General features: G+C 37.7%; 1 protein-coding gene across 2 annotated transcripts in view; it reads left to right on the forward strand.

Annotated features, from left to right (window-relative positions):
- GBF1 (golgi brefeldin A resistant guanine nucleotide exchange factor 1) overlaps nucleotides 1–21,939 on the forward strand; it is a 123,223-nt gene that overhangs the window by 34,159 nt on the left and 67,125 nt on the right. The window lies entirely within an intron of this gene.

A 21,939-nucleotide genomic window follows, 5' to 3' on the forward strand; every position in this document is an offset into this window, starting at 1 on the left:
CCTGGTGGTCAGTGTGCGTCATAGCGATTGGTTGTTCCACTAGTCGAATTGCATATTAGGCTTTTATTATATAGGATGATGCTTGCCTGAACTATTTTCAGGTTACACTGATGGTGAATTTTGAATGATTGCTTAAGTTACCAGTTCTTAAAAATTTGTACTTAGGTGTGGGCATGAATGGTCTTCTCAGCTTGCTTCTGTTAAGAGTTTCTCTTCTTTTTAAGAAACACCATTGCATGCCCTAAAGGTCTATATTTATTTATTTGTTTGTTTGTTAATCCTCGCCTGAGGATATTTTTCCCATTGATTTTCTTAGAGTGGAAGGGAGAGAGGAAGGGAGAATGAGAGGGAAACATTGATTTGAGAGAGACATGTCTATTGGTTGCCTCCCATACTTGTGGGATGGAACCTGCAATGCAGATATGTGCCCCCAACCCGGAATTGAACCCAAGACCCTTCAGTGCGCAGGCTGATGCTCTAACCTCTGAGCCATGCCAGCCAGGGCTATATTTCTTTATGCCTTTGGTGATTCTGTTTTTAAAAATATTAACTAACAAGGGACTTGAAAATTGAAGAAAGGTTTATCTCAGTCAGGCTTGACTAGGGGCTTGATAATTTTCTAGATTATGGCAACATAATCCAACTGAAATTTGTTCTCTACTCAACCAACAGCATAAATGCTTCTCTAAGCCAGGCTGGGAACAGCCCCATGAAGCTGATTCCATTTTTTCTCTCTCTTTTCCCCCTCTCTCCTTTAAATAAGTGGGATAGTAATATGAATTCATCATCGTTTTTCAGCTTTTATTCTCAAATCTGATTTATTTATTTATTTATTTATTTATTTTCAAATCTGTTTTAAAAGCCAGATGGGGCTCATTAAGAACTTCTACTTGCCCTAGCTGGTTTGGCTCAGTGGATAGAGCGTTGGCCTGTGCACTGAGGGTCCTGGGTTTGATTCTGGTCAAGGGCACATGCCCGGGTTGCAAGCTCGATCCCCAGTAGGGGGCATGCAGGAAGCCGATCAATGACTCTTATCATTGATGTTTCTATTTCTCTCCCTCTCCTTTCCTCTCTGAAATCAATTAAAAATATATATATATATATATATATATATATATATATATATATATATGAGAACTTCTTTAGCTTTTAAAAAATCTGTCTAGGAGCTTTAAGAGAAAAATGGTTAAATAAGCATTTCCCCATTCTTATTTACTATCACTCTTTTCTCTTTTCTTTGCATTTTTTCCTTTCTGCCTCTATTTTCCTTTCATTCCTTTGAAGGATCTGATCAATACGCATTCATGTGCCTCCTTAAGAAAAGGTGACAGTTTATTTTGTTCTTTAGATCCCACATATAACTGAGATCATATGGTATTTGTCTTTTCTCTGACTGGCTTATTTCACTTAGCATAGTAGTCTCCAGTTCTATCCATGCTGTTGCAAAAGGTAAGGTTTCCTTATATTTTTACAGCCACATAATATTTCATTGTCTAACAAAATAGAAACAGAGTCATGGATACATGGAACAGACTGACAGCTGTTTGAGAGAGGGGGCAGAGGGTGACTGAATGAAAGAAGGTAAAGGGATTAGCCAAAGAACATATATGCATAGCCCATAGACACAGATAAAAGAAAAGCAACTGAAAGGCTGGAAGAATGTAGAAATGAACAGAAAAGAGAAAAAGAAAAGGACTTAGGACTTGGAGTATAGAAATGGGTGGGAAGGACCAAGAATACAGAGCTGCTAAAATAGGAAAATGGAAGTCAGCTCTAACATTTACCTTTACCCAGTGCAGTGTCTGGGCTTTCCCCCTTTCAGTAGAGTGTACTGTGAGATAATGTGAGTTGGGGTGAATGAAATGGTCTCATTCTTGACTCCTTGGATCCATCCACCCAGAACTGAAGAATTTACCCTGTAATAAGGTGACTTGATAGCCTGATCCTAGTAGGTTGGGTGGAAGAGGCTATTAAGTGATTTTATTTTAGGTGACTATTAATAGTTATTTTTAACCTCCCATCTCAGTCCCTTCATTGTTTATGCTCCTCCATTGGCTACCATGAAAGCAGTCAAAATTAGCAACTATATAAAATGAGGTACCTCTTATCTCCCCAGTCACTTCCAAAATAAACAGGGAGTAATACTGTCCATATTTTGTCTCACTTTACTCTGAAGGCTACTGATAGAGGAAGCATGGATTAGTGTGTAGTGATTTCTAGGCTCTGTCCTCTGGACAAATTCCCCTCTGAATGCTGTGGCTGAGTGACAGGACCATGTGGCAGGAGTGCAGCTGGAAGTATATCATCGGCAGATTTGGGTTGGGTAAATATAGCAGGAGCAGGATGTCAGTGTGGGAGATGGATTGTTCTGGGAAAGGAAGTGTTGTCTTTCGTCTGAGAAACAATTTCCTGCACTTCTGGGGCTCTTGCTTTCTCCTTCTTCTTCTTTGTTTTCAAGTCAGAATAGGAGTTGGCAAGGCTTGGGTATATTTGCCCTATTCTCTCTCTGGGTGCCTGGGACATTTGAAGTTGGGAGTAGGTCTATTCCCAGATCTATTTCAGCCAGTTAAGAAATGGACCCAATAAAATAGCCATTACCATGCCTTACAGTTCACTTTTTACATTCTTAAATTAAAGCACATACCTGCATAGAGTCTCTTTTAAAAAATTAATCATCCTTTTAGTAATATAGACAGGTTGAGAGACAAAAATAATTATACAAAGAAAATCAACTCTATTGAAAGTCAGACATGAGACACCAGCTGGCAGGAAACAGCTGGGATGCTTCTGGGGGCTAGACTCTTCCACACCAGAACTTAACTCTTCAAGTTATCTCTGTTATCTAAGCTACTTAAAATGGCTGTCTGCTTACCAACAACCTACATGTAAGACTAAATATACTAAAATATGCGCTACTTTACAATTGACAAGGACTTTACAATTTAGAATGTGCTTTTGCTTTTTTTTTTTTTTTACTTTTTATTTTAGAATATATTTAGATTGATAGAAAAGTTGTAAAGAAGTTTTCATGTTCCCCACACCAAGTTTTCCCTATTATTAACATTGTATATTAGTATGGTGCATTTGTCACAATTAATGAACCAATATTGATGTGTTGTATTAACTGAAGTTCTTACTTTAATAAAATTTTCTTGGTTTTCACATAATGGCCTTTTCCTGTTTAGGATTACATTCAGGATACTACATTATATTTAGTTGTTATGTCTACTTAGGCTTCTCTTGGCTGTGGCAGTTTACATATATTTTTTTCATTTAAATTTTATAACAACCTATAAAATATAATGGGCCTTTGTTAGTATCCCCCTTTTATAGATAAAACTAAGGCTCTAGAAAGGTTAAGTGACATGTTCAAGGTTACATAGTTAGTAAAAGCTTCTCTATTAAAATGTGATTATAATATATGAAAAAGGCAGTGAGGTAACTATTTATTTGCTTTTTATATGGATGAGGGCAGAATTGTAGCTAACTTTCGGGTGGAACATTTGCAGGAGAGGAATAAGAGACAGAGGCGACTATAGCTTACTTTTTTCTGGACAATTCTGTCTTACCTGAATACAAATTAATATTATTACTTTAATTATAACTCCGTGGGGAATACCCTTTTCCTTTGTAATTCTGCTTTGTCTACCAAAGAAGCTAGTCCCAGAGAATCCTGGGCTGCCCGTGTAGTTACCTTGTTCTCTAGCAGCATACTTCAGGCTACCTCATGGATCCTTGTTGTTAGACACCCAAGTTCAATAGGAAGGTCCACTGACAGCATGACATAAACACTAACATAACCAGGCTATTTTTGACATGTGTGAAGGTAACTATCTGGGACAAAAGCACATGAGTTTTTTAATTCTGATGTTTAGTTGGGCAGGCTGAAGTTCTGAAGAGGGGTTAGGAGATTCACAGAACTATAGCGCTGAGAGGTAGTAGAAAAATTAAAAATCTAACAAGACATGGCAATTACTGGCTCTGACTGCTCTACCCAGAGGGATGAGTGAGGGGGAAGGGTGAGAGGAGGTAAAGTGTAGTATGTTACTCATGATCCTAGATTCTATTAAAAGGTCATCTCAGGGTGATGGAAACCATGAGTGTACAAGCCATCAGATCTTTTTTGTTGTTGTTAATCCTCACCTGAGGATATTTTTCCATTGATTTTTAGGGAGAGTAGAAGAGAGAGGGAAAAAAAGAGAGAAACATTGATGTGTTTCACATCAATGTGTTTCAACATCGATTGGTTGCCTCTTTCACGAAATCTCCCCCCCACCTGCCCCAGCCAGGGTCTGGGCTGGGGAGGAGCCTGCAACCAAGATACCTGCCGTTGACTGGAATTGAAGCGGAACTCTGGTCTGCAGGTGGACACTCTATCCACTGAGCCAAACTGGCTAGGACCAAACCATCAGATCTTAAGGGAGGGAATAGCACCTCTTGCCTATACGTAGTCATAGGATTGTACTTGTATCCTAAAGGGCAACTTTTAAAGTGCTCCAACTTAAGCTGATGGGGTAATTAGTTTATTGATATCATTAGCAACCACTTTTATTGAGCAGTGTTTTTAAACTAATGGGCATGGGATACTTCTCAGTTTATGCCTTTATAAATCTGTGAGCATAGAAGCTGGTTTGGGAACCGTTGATAGTGAGTGACTGTTGCCCTTTTTTGTTGACTCTGAGGATGGGAAAAACCTGATGTTTTTCTCCAAAAGGAAGCTATGAAAATAGCAATAAGTGAAACAATGAAGAAGAGCTTTAGAAAAGTTCACATTATGTTGTGTATCTTCATGGCACCATGCAGTGGGTTGAGGACAGGGTAGATATTTTAAACCACCAATTATAGGAGTCTTTAAACATCACAGGACGGATTTCATACTCTGAAATGCTTTGCTTCAATAATTTGAAAGAAAAAATGTGAAAGACAATATAAAGAATGACTGTTTGAAGTGTTTCTACCAGAAAATCCTATCAATTGGTGAGATTGAAACTGTCCTTTGGGGGCTAGGGGAGACTAGGGGAAGGTCAATGGGGGCGGCGGGGAGGAGATATATGTACTACTATGTGTAATACTTTAAACAATAAAATAAAATTTTTAAAAAAAGAAACTGTCCTTTGGTAGGGAAAAGACTGAGAGGATCTCTTGTTCAGAATGCAAGAGAAGAGATGATGAAGTACCTGTGTCTCCAGAGAACTCTGCATTGAGCTCTAATGAAGGAGGGGGAAATTCCTTACTGTGGTCTTGCATAATGTAAAAATCTTCATATGAGTCTCAGCAGATGTAGAGTCTCCAAGGAGGAGTTTGTGGCTAGTTCAAGCAGCTTGGGTTCAGTAAGCCTCCAGTGGGAGTACAAGACAGAGCTGGCTCACTGACATTTCTACTTCAGGGCAACCCGTTTTGTTGAGTGGAAAGCTGCCATATCTACTTCACTTTTGCAAGAATCCAGAATGATCCCTTTGCACTATGGACTGAGGTGACTACTTGTCTCTATAAAAGTTGCAGAGGAGACCCCCATAGGCTTTAATTGGAACTTACTTATGGTTTCCCAGAAACAAAGCTCAATATCCTATTAAAGAATTTTAGAAAAATAAAATAGAAATAGAGATAAGAAAATCTATACTTTCATTTTCAAGAACTGTTTTTAAAAATCGGGGTGAAATTCATATAACAAAATTAACCATTTTAAAGTGAACAATTTAGTGGCATTTATTTCATTTTAATGTAATACCACCACCTCTATGTAGTTCATTTTCTTCACCTCCAAAAGGAAAGCCTATATCCATTAAGTAGTTGCTTTCCCTTCTCCCTCCCCTGCAAACCCTGACAATCACCAATCTGCATTCTGCAATCTGCAATCTGATTTACCTGTTCTGGATATTTAATATAAAAATAATAATATGTGATCTTTTGTATCTAGCTTCTTTGACTTAGCATAGTGTTTTCAAGGTTCACCACATTATAGCATGAATCTGTACTTTATTTCTTTTTATGGCTGAATATATTCTATTGTATGTATATACCAGTTTGTTTTTCCATTCATCCACTGATGGGCATTTGGACTGTTTTACTTTTTGGCTATTGTTAATGGTGCTGCTAGGAATATGTGTATACATGTATTTGAGTACTTATTTTCAAATTTTTTGAATTATATGCCTAGGAGGGGAATTACTAGATCATATTGTTACTTACTCTATGTTTAATTAACTTTTTGAGGAACTGCCAAACTGTTCTCCACAATGGCTGAACCATGTTACAGTCCCAACAGCAATGTGGGAGGTTTCCAGTTTCCCCACATTCTCACCAACAATTGTGATTTAACAGTTTTTAAAATTATAGCTTCAAAGTCTTTTGAGACTGGATAGGACTGTGATGCTAAAACTTTTTCCAGTCCTTATGCATCTCCTAGCGTGCTTCTCTTGAAGTAGCTACATGGCTCTTCTAGGCCAAATAAGGCATTGCGGTTCTAGCTTTGTGCTGAAGAATGACTTTCTTCTAAAATTTGAAGCAAACATAGTCATCACAGCTGATATGGGTTGCTTATATAGGGCTGAAATCTGATTTGCAAAAAAAAGAGTGTCGGTTACATTTTGGGTCTTGAGAGTAGATGGCGGTATTTCAGGTTTCATCTGCCATTGCAATCCTGGACCAGGCAGTGGTCTGGGTCTTGCTGACTATACAGGAGGCTCAGTTTGCTTGCAGATTGCCAGTTTATTTTCCTACTTGCTGAATAACCTTCTGAAAAGGGAGTTAACTCTAACTCCTGAGTAACTGGTTCTTTTAAAGATGTTACATAAACTGGTTTTAGTTGTTATTCCATTACTACTTTTATGAGATTACATACAGACACTAAAACTCTAGTGTTCCCATTTTTTATTTTTCTATCTGGCAGGATAGTTTCTTATTTTGATGTCTCTGCATCAAATTATTGAGTTCCTAAATGTCTTTTTCTTACCTTCTCTTTTTTAGGCCATCAATTTCTACTACTTGTGTCTATATATTGTGATTTATTTAATAGTAGTCACTATTGTTAATATTTTAGTATGCCTTATCTACATTTATTTTTCTTTGTGACAATTACTTTATTCTTGTGGAAGGAGAAAATTGATGCTGGGATATGAGATACTTAAATTTCTAGTTCTTTCAGTTGTCTCTACTAATTTAGTTTTCCTTTTTTTCTCTCTTTTTTTTTTGAAGTTTTTTATTTTATTTTATTTTATTTTTATTTTTTTTAATTTCTTTATTGATTAAGGTATCACATATTTGTCCTCGTCCCCCCATTTCCATCCCACCCCATTCCCCACACATGTCCTTTTTTTCTCAACACTGTTTTCTCTATGTGTGAGGTGTTCGATTTTTCTGACTTATAGTAAAAAAAAAAAATTTGTTACTGTACTGTTTGCTGTGTTATTTCCTTGTAATATTTTAAGTCAGTAAGTTTCAGTGTTTATTGCTTCCATTGATTGCTTTTTTAAAAAAATGAGTTTGCATCAGTTTTCAAAGTAAACAAAAAATTGTAGTCTCTACTGTATCTCCCCCTCACCCTCAACACACACTAGGTTTGCAAATGCATCCTAACCATTTGATCAAAGTCAGGCTTTGAATAAGGGTTTATATTATAGTCAAGTGTGGTTGAATGACATGTGTGTCTGGATTTGGTCTTGAGAGATTTGGGGATGTACAAATGTGAGGGTTTTTTTTTCTCTCTCTCTCTCTCCCTTTCCTCCAGTAATGTACTGTGGTCTATAATAGGTTGAGTTGTAACATTTATTAAACCACTCCTCACATTGCCTGTTTTCAAAGCTTATCAGGATGACTTTGATTTAGTTATTTGGAACCAAAAAGGCAGTTGTGGAGCCTGGTCTGGAGTTGTGGAGCAGTAATATATCAAAGATCAGACTTAGGTCCCAGTGGGATTATTCCTCAAGATTTATTTGCCTGGATGTACACACAGGAGCCAAATAGTATGTATGGAAAGCTTTGCTGGAATGTAAATTGGACACATTTTGTTGGAACCTGCAGGGGATTTTCACTGTTTCATAATTTTTCAAAGGTTTGTTATACATCCGACACTCACTGCCTCTTCTTTAAATCTTTAAATCCCCCTTCTTTTTCCTGTTGTAAAGGTCAGATTTTTTTTGACAACTGTGTGCAGGAACAAGATTTGCTAAATCCCTTCATTTTTATTCATACAAATATCAGCATTCAGTGAGCATCAGTTATCCCAGCATTTAGAGGTAAGGAAAACTCAGGGAAAATCTTGTGAATCTCAGCTTAGTGCCAGGCATATATCTCTGGGAATAAGTTTGCTGCCTCACCTTTAACCATTGACTTCTCTGGTATGGGACAACACCCTCACAATGGCTAGCATGTGCAGCCCACCTTGTACTAACCTCATGTCTATGGCTGAAAGGTAGATGACATAATTAGTTGGAGGGAGCTGTGTTGGACTCTTCCGATGACAATCCTTACATTAGTGTTGAAGGAGAAGGACAAATTATTCCCTCCAGTAGAGCCCCTCTAGCCTTACTTAGATTTTAGTGGTATCTTGGACAGCAGATCATTTTTAATTTGAAGATGATTTTTTCCCACCCAGTTAGGTGAAATCATGATATTACAATATACTACAGTTTCCCATCAAACTTATTTAGGTTGAGGTTTTGTTATCTATTGCTATATAACAAAATACCCTAAACTTATCTGCTTAAAAGTTGTTTTACTATTTCATACAGTTTCTGAGGGTCAGGAATCTGGCTAATGGTTCTGGCTTAGGTCCACCTGGGCTATAGTCATTTGAAAGGTTGGCTGGGCTGGAGGATCCATTCCGAAGCTCACTCATGTGGCTATTAGGAAGAAGCTCAGTTTCTCACAGGCTGTTGTCCTGAAGCCTCAGTTACTTGCAATGTGGATCTCTCTGTAGAACTGCTTGCAACATGGCAGTTGGCTTTCCCCTAGGTGAGTGATCCAAGAGAGAGCACAGAAGCCACACTATCATTTCTGACCTAGATTCAGAAGTAATGGACCATCACTTCTGCCATGTTATATTGGTCACCCAGACCAACCCAGATACAATCCGGGAGAGGATTGCACAAAGGTCATTGTCATTGGGAGTCATCTTGGAGGCTGGCCTCAGATGATGTTAATTGGATATTTACTTGGAATCAAAGACTGACTTCCCCACCTCCCCAGAAAAATTACATTCTCACACTCAGCCCTCTCGCTGCCTTTTCTCAAACTCTCATCTCTCTGAGATTATTTAGGGTGTATATGGCAAACAAATATATGTGTGGATATTGTTTCAACATGTGAATCTCCTTTCTTACATTACCATCTCAGCCTTAAGCACTAATAAAAACCTTCTCTTTATATTTTTTTTTCTAAAGCAAGCCAATAAGCTTTCTCTTTCCCTCCACCCTTTCTCTTCCTTTCCAGGGAGTATCTGTAGTTGCTGATTCAAGGAGCCCTCTCCTTATTAGAACCCCTCAGTTGGATTCAAGTAATCTTTTGTTTCCTCAACCCATATACCACTGACCTTTAAAATTTGTTGCAAATAGACTGGTGTGACCAGGGTTATGGGGCCACCATTGATCTTTCAGACTGAGATATATGAGACCTCTTCTTGAATCCAACAGAGGGGTTCTAACCAGGAGCTCTGAAATGGAGATAAAGACCTTGTACATGGGAGATATTTTAAAACTAAATTATTTGTCTGTTACTTGGTGGTTTTATTTGGTTCTTTGTATATCATTCAGAAAAGAGCCTGAAGAGTTATTTGCTATTCTTCACTTTTGTAGGACAAGCAGGTCTATAGTCATAGGTTGAACCTGAAGCTAACCAGGACACTGTCCTGCTTGTTCCGTGATTATGAAAGCTATGCTGTTACATTGGCATCTTTCCTCCACCTTGGTATATTCCAAACTCTATACCTGATAACAGAAATCTTTGTTGTGAAATTGAACTTGTTCAGCCATTGCAAGGTTAAAACAGAGAATTAATTTCATTTCTTAAAAATTCCAGAGAACCTTTTGCTTCCTAGGAAAGCCTGAAACCATGAATGAACTCTGGTCTTATATTCCTATTATCATTGACTGGTGAAGTAGCAAATTTATACCTGGGAAAATCCATTGAATGCTTTTTTAAAAAAAAAAATTTTATTGATTTTTTTACAGAGAGGAAGGGAGGGGGATAGAGTTAGAAACATCGATGAGAGAGAAACATTGATCAGCTGCCTCCTGCACACCTCCCAATGGGGATGTGCCCGCAACCAAGGCACATGCCCTTGACCGGAATCGAACCCAGGACCCTCCAGTCCACAGACCAACGCTCTATCCACTGAGCCAAACCGGTTTCGGCCATTGAATGCTTTTATTGGCTTGGGCTTTACAGAACCAGAGATGATCCAAAATTGTGTTTAAGTCTATAGAAGATTATAAACAAAAGTAACAAAGTAGTCAAATAAGAATAAGATCTTTTCTCCATAAAATCACTTTTTACCTAACTCTCTGACCTCCTCTAATCCTTATTATTATATATACATAATTTAAATAGTTTAATCATTACTTTTGTTCCTTTTATTTATTTAACAAAATTTAATACAGAATTTTCCATCCATTTACCTACATATTTATTATTTTTAACAGCATTATAAAAATACATCAAAGTAACTATTTAAAATGTTTTTCAATTTATTACCTACTAGAGGCCCCATGCATGAAGATTCGTGCAAGAATAGGCCTTCCTTCCCCTGGCTGCTGGCACCACCTTCGCTCCGGCCAGAGCCGCCTTCCGCCTCTCACCTTGTCGCATCAGTTTGCATATTCCCTCCTTATTGGCTGTGGGCACCGCCATCTTTGTTGTGGAGTTATGGTCAATTTGCATATTCTATCTTTATTAGATAGGATAGTGAACTTTAATTATCTTTGTACTGATAACATTATTTCCCTTTCTAATTATTTTTATGAAATAATAGTCCCACTAGTGGAATGATTGAACTTTATAGCTGTGCTATATCTGATATTGAGTTTTCTAACTTTTTTTATTTTTGCTAATTTAGCTGACAAAATGATACCTTTATAATTTGTTTCATATTTCTTTAATTATTAGCATTTTCTCAAATGTTTTACTCTTTGGATATTTTCCTATGTGAATGATCTGTTCTTAATTTTTGGCCACTTATTTGACGGAAATTGGAGTGTTCTTTCGGATTTGTATTAGCAACTTTCATACATGGATAGTGCTTTTTTATATTTTCATATTTATTGTCAGTGTCTCCTGCCTACCCTTCTCCCCTCCCCTCCCCCCCCGATTACTATGGGCTGTTTGAACCTAGGTAGGTAGAGGTATTTTTAGTTTTTATAGAGAGGTGCTTGGGTATCAACTAGTTTGTTTGCATTTGAAGTGTAGAAATGAGAGGTCCTGTGAGAACATTTGGCTCAGAGTGTGCATGGGAGCCTCTCTGCGTGGAGAGTAGGCAATCCAAGGTGTAAGGAGGGGAGATGAGGACAAGGCTGACACCAGATCTATAAATAATCTAAAGTTTAGCTTTGTGCTTTGAAATAGGAATTAGGTCACTTTTATTGTCTTCCCCAAGTTATTTACTGTTTGGCCATGAAGAGGAGGCATTAGGATTTTTAGAGAAAATGTTACTGTTTTCAGCTCTCAGAAAGTGAAAAGTGCTGATATGGTTCAGTTCTGCCTCTTGTTTTCTCATTTCTCTTAGAATGAGATGACTGAATGAAAAGTCTGGTTTAGGGATTTGTTTAACTAGATATGGTACCCAGCTTCCTAAGTAGGGAAGTGGAATTCTAATTAGTGGAAGGGCCTGTATCCCTTTGCAGTGGCACCATGCCTAGGACAGATTGATCATGTGAAAGGTGGAGGTGGTAATCCAGCATGGAATTTTTTTTCACCATTGAGCAGTCTTTTTGTTTTAACCTCTGTTATAGACTGCCATGCCTTATCATTCTCATTGGTATCTGCAGAGAGTTAGAGGTCCAGACTCTTAGAACTTTTTCTAAGGTCCTAGTTTCTGGTATTTGCTCTGGGCTGTCAATTTTCTTTTTTAAAATAAGAAAATTCTCTAATGTCCCTAAAGTCCTAAGGTTCTTTGGGTCCATTGTCCTCTCACAGTTTGGAAATACTTTCAGAAGGATTTTATGCTATATGAATGCCATTGAATTTTACTTGTAATGAAAAATTTGATGTTGGAATATTATAGAATGTAATTTAAAGAAGAAAATATACACACTTTTACCTCTATGCATTTTGAGGCAGTGTAATTTTTCAATTTCCCTTTGTCCTGCTATTGTCTAGTTAGGTCACTTTTCAGATAAACCGTGCTTCAAACTTGTTATGTAATTTTATAATGGCCATTTTAGTTTCAAGTGGATAATTTCAAGATCTTTGTTTCTTTAAAAAACTTCAATAATTCTTGCCCAGCCAGAGTGGTTCAATGGTTGAGCTTCAACCTATGAACCAGGAGGTTAAGGTTCAATTCCTGATCAGGGCACATGCCCGGGTTTTGGGCTCGATTTCCGATGAGGGCGTGTAGAAGGCAGCTGATCAATGATTCCCTCTCATCATTGATGTTTTTCTCTCTCTCTCTCTCTCTCTCTCCCTCTCCCTTCCTCTCTGAAATCAATAAAAATATATTAAAAATTTTTTTTCAATAATTCTTGAAAATGGGTTAACATTGCTTGAGTTCCAAGTCAATGTGTTCTGTTTTGATATAAAAATTTTACTCATTAAAATACTTTACATTTTATATATTAATATATATGAAGACATATAAATATATCTCAATTAAGCTTCACAACAATCCCGTGATGCATGTAGATGTGAAATAGCAGTCCTCGATATCTTTTCTTTCCATTCTATGCTGCTCCTAAGGGGAAACTCCTTTCCTCTCTTTTAGCAGACTCTTTTGGAATTTACTTCTACATTTCTAAGTAACAAGCTTATGTTGCTGCTTCTTGGTTTTTCAGTTTTAAGTATGACATTTCACTCACTTGTTTTTCTCTCTCTGTTAATGTTTACAATAATCGAAGTATCAGAACTGGAATAGACTTCAGATACTCTAGAGACCCAAACTAAAAAAACATCAAGGGCCTAGCAGGTAATTTAAATGAGTACAACAATAGGGAGCAGTGTGGACTGTGGCAAACTGGAAGGCTATCCCCATCTAAAGTCATTCAATTCTATTTTTAACTGCATGTATCAGTGGCACTATATGGACCGTATTTGGATCCTAATTCATGCAAACAAAACATAAAACAAAAGCTTATGACAATTACAGAAATTAAATAGATTGAGCACTAACTAAATATTTGATACTAAAGCAATACTACTCTTTTAGATGTGATGATAATGAGAGTATGGTTATGGTTATGTTCAAAATGGATAAAATGATATGATATACAGCATTAGCAAAATAATATGGGAATGGGATGGGATAATAAAAAACAAGATTAGTCCTGAGTTGCTAATTATTGGTTTGGGGTACATGGAAGTTTTTTGTTTTTTGTTTGTTTTAAATATATTTTTATTGATTTCAGAGAGGAAGGGAGAGGGAGAGAGAGATAGAAACATCCATGATGAGAGAGAATCATTGATTGGTTGCCTCCTGCACACCCCCTACTGGGGATCAAGCCTGCAACCCAGGCATGTGCCCTTGACTGGAATCGAACCTGGGACCCTTAAGTCCGAAGGCCAACACTTTATCCACTTAGCCAAACCAGCTAGGGCCATGAAAGTTTATTATACTAGTCTGTTTGCTTTATATAATTTTGAAATTTTTCATATTAAATGTTAAAAAATTACATAGTTCAGAACCTGGTCACCTTAGCAGAGGAGTATTAGAATGAGAAGGAAAGGAATCCAGAATAGGCTAGAACAAGGCAATTCTATTACCTATACTATTTAAAGGTTGTCACCAGACCCTTAGTAGTATATTCAGTTAAATAACTATTTATTTGTTATAAATATCCATTTGTCTAGTGTATTCTATTAAATATTTGTGTGCTTGGTTAAATACTTATTTGTATTCTTAAATAGTTGATAATAGCATGTCATTCCAAAAATGTGGTTTCAGTTATTCTCAATAAATACATTTATTGCTATAAAAAAAATCACAGTATACACCAAACAACAACAACAACAACAACACATCTGTGGATCAGCACAGATTTTTTACCTTGCCTTCAGTTTGTGATTCCTGAGTCTGCTGTAGCCTTATCATTTTAGAGAAGAAGAAACTATAGCACAGAGTGGTTGTGATTTGACCACAGTCACTCAGCTTATAGTGGGGAAAGCTAGGACTCAGGTCTCCTGATTCCATAACCCTTACTTCTTAGAGAAAACTAGAGGCCCCGTGCATGGATTCGTGCACTGGTGGCGTCCCTCAGCCTGGCCTGTGGGGATCAGGCCAAAACCGGCTCTCTGACATCCCCTGAGGGGTCCCAAATTGCGAGAGGGCGCAGGCCAGGCTGAAGGACCCCACCAGGGCACGAATTTGTGCACTGGGCCTCTAGTATGCATATAAGATATTTGGTTAATCTCTTCCCTTTCTCTCTCCTCCCCACTTCCCTCTGAGATTCATCAGTCTGGTCCATGTTTCCATGCCTGTGGTTTCCACTCCTGCGTTGAGTGTCTGCCCCCTGGTGGTCAGTGTGCATCATAGTTACTGGCCTGTCGGCTGGTCAGCTGGTCGCTTAGGCTTTTATATATATACACTAGAGGCCTGGTGAATGAATTCATGCATGGGTGGAGTCTGGCTGGCCAGCACTCTGATGGGGGCCGGGCAGCAGGGGGGAGGGGACACGGGAGGTTGGCCAGCTGGCCCTGCCCCGATGGGGTAGTGGGGGCTGATTGGGGCTGGGCCGGCTGGGGAGAGAGGTGGCGGGCAGTTGGGGGGGCTGATCAGGGCCCCCATCGGGCTGGTTGGCCGCTGCAGTGCATGTCATAGCAACCAGTCATTCTGGTCGTTCTGCCATTCTGGTCGCTTGGCTTTTATATATATATATAGATTGTTCAACTGACTTAATTAAATAAGAAAAAAGGGGCGTGGTTTTACTTGGCAGTTTTCCTGTTTCTTAACCTTAGCTCTTTGTTTTTAGAACACTGGATAGAGATTTGGCTTCTCTCTTTTTGTAAGATGATAGGATAAGAGATTCAGCCTTAAAGTCTGGTGGAAATCCAGGCCTAGGGATGGTTATATTTCTTAGAATTATAAGGAATTGCAGAGCTTACACAAGTTATAAGCATAAAACTTTAGCTGAGACAGGACTGAGAAAATGAACCCATTGGTTCTATTTGATCCACAAGTGAGATTTCACTCCCACTAAAAATTATTTTTCTATGTGAACTTTTAACTTTAAAACATATATATTTTAACTATTTTCTCCAAGTCCAAAGCACTAAGCCAGTAGCATAGATGTACAGACTTGCCAACTGTGGGGAATGTGTTGCTAAGTAGCTGTGACAGAGTCTTGGTAAAATGCTTTACTATAAAGCTGTGACTATGTTTTGCTACCAGGTCAAGTTGGGAAGTAAGGATTTGGGCAGCCTTATTTTATGTTTTATTTACTAGTATATGCTTAATTTAAAAGCCTAATAAACCTGAGCTGACTTCCAAAGAGTTATTGCTATACTGGCAAAGATGCACATAGTAAACATCTAGGGAAGAGGATTTATAGAAAGTTCCAGAAGAAAGTAGAATGACTCTTGTAGATAGATTTTAATAGTCTTTCCCCATTCCAGCTTATTCTCCTATTTGTTACCTTCCTACTCTATACCTATTTGTTTATATATTTTCCCACTAAGACCAAACAGAGGCAGGAGGGAAGGAAATGATTTTACAGAATTCCTTTTGGCAGAGAATTTAAATTCTTTTTAGATTTTAATTCAATAACCCTTTTGAAGCATACCCTGCTTTCCTAGAGAACCAGTCACTTATTAAGTGTCACAGAACTCGGGCTCTTATGTATTTTACTTCCTTTCAGGTGTTAAAAATTATTAGGACAAATACCATTTTGAAGTTGATACAGACACCTAGAATGAAAGAGTTGGAACTAGCAGATTTTAGAATACATTCTAGATATTAACTAGTAAAAACTTTGCCCTTACCTATGCCTAGGTACTAGAAATCGGGTAGATTACACACCTGAGTCTTCATTTTGATTTTTAAGAAAATTAAATAGAAAATTTAAAGCTATTGGCTAAAATTAAATTATGTTTAACTCCATATTTTATTTATAGATCCAGCCACACAATGGAATATATTATGTAATGGCATCGATTTTATTTTTAGGAAAATATTCATCTCAAGCTAGAATATACTGGTATGCTCCTTGTACTTAGGGGCCATGCTTTTTACATCTTTCAGAGCTTAATGAATACTGACTTATAAATTTAGTAGGTATTTTGTTTGGCATGACTTTATTGGCTATATTCAGTATGGGACACAATAATATTATACTGTGTTAGGAACTTTACATGTATAATCTCACTTAGTCCTTCCAAGAATATTTCAACATAATATCCTTATTTTATTATTATTATTTAATATTTTTATTCATTTCAGAGAGGAAGGGAGAGGGAGAGAGAGATAGAAACATCAATAATGAAAGAGAGCCGAAACCGGTTTGGCTCAGTGGAAAGAGCGTTGGCCTGAGGACTGAAAGGTCCCAGGTTCGATTCCGGTCAAGGGCATGTACCTTGGTTGCGGGCACATCCCCAGTAGGAGGTGTGCAGGAGGCAGCTGATCGATGTTTCTCTCTCATCGATGTTTCTAACTCTCTATCTCTCTACCTTCCTCTCTGTAAAAAATCAATAAAGTATTTATTAAAAAAAAAAATGAAAGAGAATCATTGATCAGCTGCCTCCTGCACTCCCCCTACTGGGGATTGAGCCTGCAACCTGGGCATGTGCCCTTGGCCAGAATTGAACCTGGGACCCTTCAGTCTGCAGGCTGACACTCTATCCACTGAGCCAAACTGGCTGGGGCAATATCTTTATTTTATAGAAGGAACTGAGGTTTCAAAAAGTTAAGAATTCGTGTAAGGCCACATACTTAGTAAGTGGCAGAACTGGGATTCTAAACCTAGGCCTGTTTCACTGATGATTATCTCCATATCATACTCCTTTAAGAGCTTTGGAATCATTGCTAGAAGTCTTGACAAACTATTCTCAGTCTCCTTTTGGTAAATATGAAACTCATTCATTCTGTAGTTCCAAAAGAGCTCATTATGTTTAAAGCAGGATTATGGACTGCTCTTCTGAGAGCCTATGCGTATAGGGAGCAGTATAGCAGAGTGGTTAAGAATATGTGTTCTAGAGCCATACAGACCTAGGTTTGAATACTGGCCCCACCTTGGTGACCTTCAGTAGGTTACTTAACCTTTCTGAGTCTCAGCTGCCTTATCTGCAAAATGAGATAGTATGGAATACTATGCAGCAATAAGAAGGAATAAATTATTGATTCACATAAGAGCTTTGATGGATCTCAAAGCTATTATGCTGAATGAGTGATTTCAGTTAGATGGCACTCTGGAAAAGGTGAAACTGTGGAGGCAACAAACAGACTATGATTACCAGGGGTTAGAGGTAGGGACAGGATGTGATTACAAAAAGGGGCAAAAGAGGGAATGTTTGAGGTGATGGAACTGTTCTGTATTCTCATTGTGGTGGTGGTTACATGACTCTGTTTATGTTAAAACTAATAGAAAAATACACAAAACAAAAAAAAGTCACTTTACTGTGTTCATTTTAGAAAATAAATTAAAAGTAAAAATGAGGATTGTAATAAAACCTTTTTCATAAGATCATTGCGAAAACTAAAAATAAGATAATGTAACTAAAGTGGTTATCATAGTACCTGGTATGTAGTACACAATGACTAAATTGTTGTTATATTGTTATTTTTATCATTAAAAGTATGATATTAAATTTAGTGACACTCATTGAAAGGACGATGGAATAAACTGTCACACCATCTGCATGGGTACAGTTAGTAAACAGTGAGAAAAATGAGTAACCATGAGTCAGATGGAGTATGTGTTTTCACATGACTCAGCAAGGGACTTGAGGTCTTCTGGAAAGTAGGAGAAGATTAAGTCTAGTATTCTGGAGTATCTTGCAGCTGGCTTCTTTTCTGGCTGTGTATACAGTTCCCTTGATATTATTCTTCAACAGAATAGCTTTGGTCTTGGAAACCACAGCTTTTACTGGCTTCAGATTAGATCTGAAGTTTTGATTGAGCAAGCTGATCAAAGAAGGAGCTGAAGTGGTTCTCATACTTGGAAGATGGTAACTGGTCTGTGTAACAGCTGTGGCTTCCAGAGCCATTTCCTCTTGCCAGCCAGTCTCTGGATTAGACAGTGACAGTAGGAGGGCAAGCATTATTTAAGAGCTAAAAAAAAAAGTTAAGGTCAAAGTGGCATTGCAGTTATACTAGCAGTGAAAAAGAGGCTCCGCCTTCACCCTCCCCCTTTTCCCTCTCCCTCTCCCTCTCTCTGAAATAAGGAAAAAAAGAGAAGATCAGTAAATTCAAAAATCACCATGCTTAGTTGCACAGCTCTGAATATACTAACAAACAAACAAACATTGATTATATACTTTAAAAGGGTGAATTATATGGAATGTGAATTTTCTCTCAGTAAAGCCATTACCAAAAAAAAAAAAAAATCATTATACTATCTGTACTATCTCTGACCTTTTTTTAAAATTCTCACCTAAGGATATGTTCTTTTTCATTCATTTTATTAGGGAGGGAGAGGAGGAGGGAGGGAGAGAAAGAAACAAACATCGATGTGAGAGAGAATCAGTTGCCTCCTACATGCACTCCACAGTGGATAGGATCATATCATAGGTAATTGCCCTGACCAGCAAACTGAGCCACACTGATCAGCGCCTGGAACGTAATCTTTTTTAAAATACATTTTTATTGATTTCAGAGAGGAAGAGAGAGGGAGAAAGTAATAGAAACTTTAATGATGAGAGAGAATCGTTAATCAGCTGCCTTCTACTAGGGACTGAGCCTATAACCCAGGCATATGCCCTGACTGGGAATTGAACTGTGACCTCCTGATTCATATGTCAATGCTCAACTACTGAGCCATGCCAGCTGGGCTGGAACGTAATCTTGAAATTGGAAGTTATGTATAAGAAAAAGTCCTTCCTGTGTAGTTGTAAGTAAATTTATAAAATTTCATACAAGAGATTGATTTAAGAAGAATTGAGATCAGACATTCTTTTTCTGTTTTTGAATATATTTTTATTGATTTCAGAAAAGAAGGTAGAGAGAGATGGAAACATCAATGATGAGAGAGAAACATTGATCAGCTGCCTCCTGTATGCCCCCCACTGGGGATCGAGCCTGAAACCCACCCAAGCATGTGCCCTGTCCCGGAATCGAACCATGACCCCCTGGTCCATAGGTCAACGCTCAACCACGGAGCCACACTGGCAGGACAAAATTAGACCTTCTTATCTATGCACTAGAATGGGATTCAGGGGATTACTAGACACCCTGAAATTATATGTGAAATTGTGTGTATATGCACACAAACTTTTCTGGGAAGAAGATTCATGTCTCATCAGCATCTCAAAGGGATATCCTAAATCTCTGAACTTGAGCAAGTAACTTTACGTTTCTGTGCTTCATTTTCTTTCACCTATAAAATGATGGAGCTATCCTATGATTCCTAGTTTCCTTCCAACCCTGGTGTTAAGACTTCCTTTTCTTTATGAATTGGCATTCTTGGGTCCACATGCCTGAGGAGGTGTTAACTTTAAACTTGGTCACTTCAGTGAAATAATATTAAGAGGCACCTCTGCACTTCTAATTATGGACAATATCTCTATCCTAGCTGTAGAAGTTGAAGTCTTTTCAACTATGTTTCTGTTCTAAAGATCATTTCAATAAATTTTTTGAATGTTTTTTGGGTGCTTTGTGGAATATAATCACATTTAATGAATGTCAGGTACTATTCTGGACAGATAAAGAGTAAAAGTTGAGCATTCCTGTCAAAAAGATGGAGGTAGGATAGTCCATGGTGTGAGCAAGAGCAAGGAATCCAGTGGGAGAGAAGTTATAGGTAGGTTGGATTCATGTTATAGAGGGTCTTAACTGCCAAGAGGGAGGCCAGTAGGTATAATGAAAATAGACCTAACTAACCCTAGTCGGCCTGTGGACTGAAGGGTCCTGGGTTCTATTCCAGTCAAGGGCATGTACCTTGGTTGCAGGCTCCTCCTCGGCCCAGGCCCTCTCACATTGACATTTCTTTCTGTCTTTCCCTCTCTCTTCCATTTTCTCTAAAAATCAATGGGAAAATATCCTCGAGTGAGGATTAACAAAAAAGAAAAGAAAATAGATATAATTGGAAATCTGATGACTTGAGATGTAAACTGGCCTTTGTCATAATTATGTGTGTGATCTTGGGTAAGAGACTTAATCTCTTTTGACTTGAGTTTCAGTACTTACACTCATATAATTCTCTAAAAAATACCATGCAGCCTCATGGTATTTCTCTAAAATTCTGTTATTCTCCTTAATTCAGTTAGAAATGGGAAACCATTGAAAGTTTCTGAGCATGGTAATTTTCATCAGCAGAATTACTGCTGTTTTGCTGCTTGGATTCTCCTATTTGTTAATGCTGCTCCTTCCACCGTTATGTGATTGCTCTGGATGTACTGTCAATTTACATAGTTCTTAATGTGGTCATTATTATTATTGGAGTTGGTTATTATTATTATTATTGGAGTTGGTTATTATTATTATTATTATTATTATTTTACATTATCAAGAACATGGGAATTATCAGGTGTTGGTTCTTGAATCAGATCTGAAGCTAGTCTTGTTTCCTCATGTTATCAGTCACTAACCTGAGAGCTAGACCATATATCCAGAGTGTGGGCAGCAGGTAAGTGCTGACATTTTGATGGCCACATCAGATTTCAGAGATCTATGAGAAGTCCTGTAATGACCATGGAAAGCCAGCCAAGAATTTCCTTGCCATGGACAAATGGGAGAAGTTACTAAGTTTAGCTGACATTAAGCTGCAAATTATTTGAAAGGTGGAAAAGGATTCTATTCAGAGGCTATCTAGAATTTCCATTTACTAATCAGGCTTGTGTGTTGTAGAGACTTTTATCCCAGTAAAAGTATTGCTTTCTCTCTTCCTCTTTTCCCACACTTTGTCCCTGTTATATTGGGAAGATAATTTGCAGCTCTTATTAGGACCTGGCACTTTAGTGATGCCTGCTAGTCTTTTAAGCCACAGGCCTCAGGATGATAGTATCAGAGGTTGGAACTGCTAGTTAAAAATCAGAATATGAGCTTAGTTGGACTTGATTTTTATCCAGAGAATGATAGAGACATGTATGAAATACAGTATACTCTTGATTTTTTTAGAGGAATACTTCTAGCGATATTCACATGTCAACAAATTTGGCAAACAAAAAAGTCTGAAAGAACTTGTATAAATTAATAAGAAAAGGGCCAATTTGTTCCAACAGAAAAATGGGCAAAAGACTTGAACAGATACTTCACAAAAGAAGATATCTGAATAGTCAGTAAACATAAGAAAAGGTGCTCAACTTCATTAGTCATTAGAGAAATTCAAAGCCACAATGGAATACTACTACCCATAGAGCAGAATGACTAAAATAAGCCAGTATGCCCATACCCTGTATTATAAATTCCTATTGGGCATATCCCTAGGAATCTAGGCATATGTTCACCAAAAGATGTGTATAAGAATGTTTATAGCAGCGCTGTTCGTAGAAGTCAAAAAAGGAAAAACTACCCAAATGTCCATCAGAAGTAAAATGGATAAATAAAATGATGTATATTCTCACAATGGAATACTATACAGCAAGAATTTAGTGAACTATAACACATTACAACACAAATGAATTTTTTCAATGTAATATTGAGCAAAGGGA

The sequence above is a fragment of the Eptesicus fuscus genome, chromosome 17 (assembly GCF_027574615.1).
Source record: "Eptesicus fuscus isolate TK198812 chromosome 17, DD_ASM_mEF_20220401, whole genome shotgun sequence".
Lineage (NCBI taxonomy): Eukaryota > Metazoa > Chordata > Mammalia > Chiroptera > Vespertilionidae > Eptesicus > Eptesicus fuscus.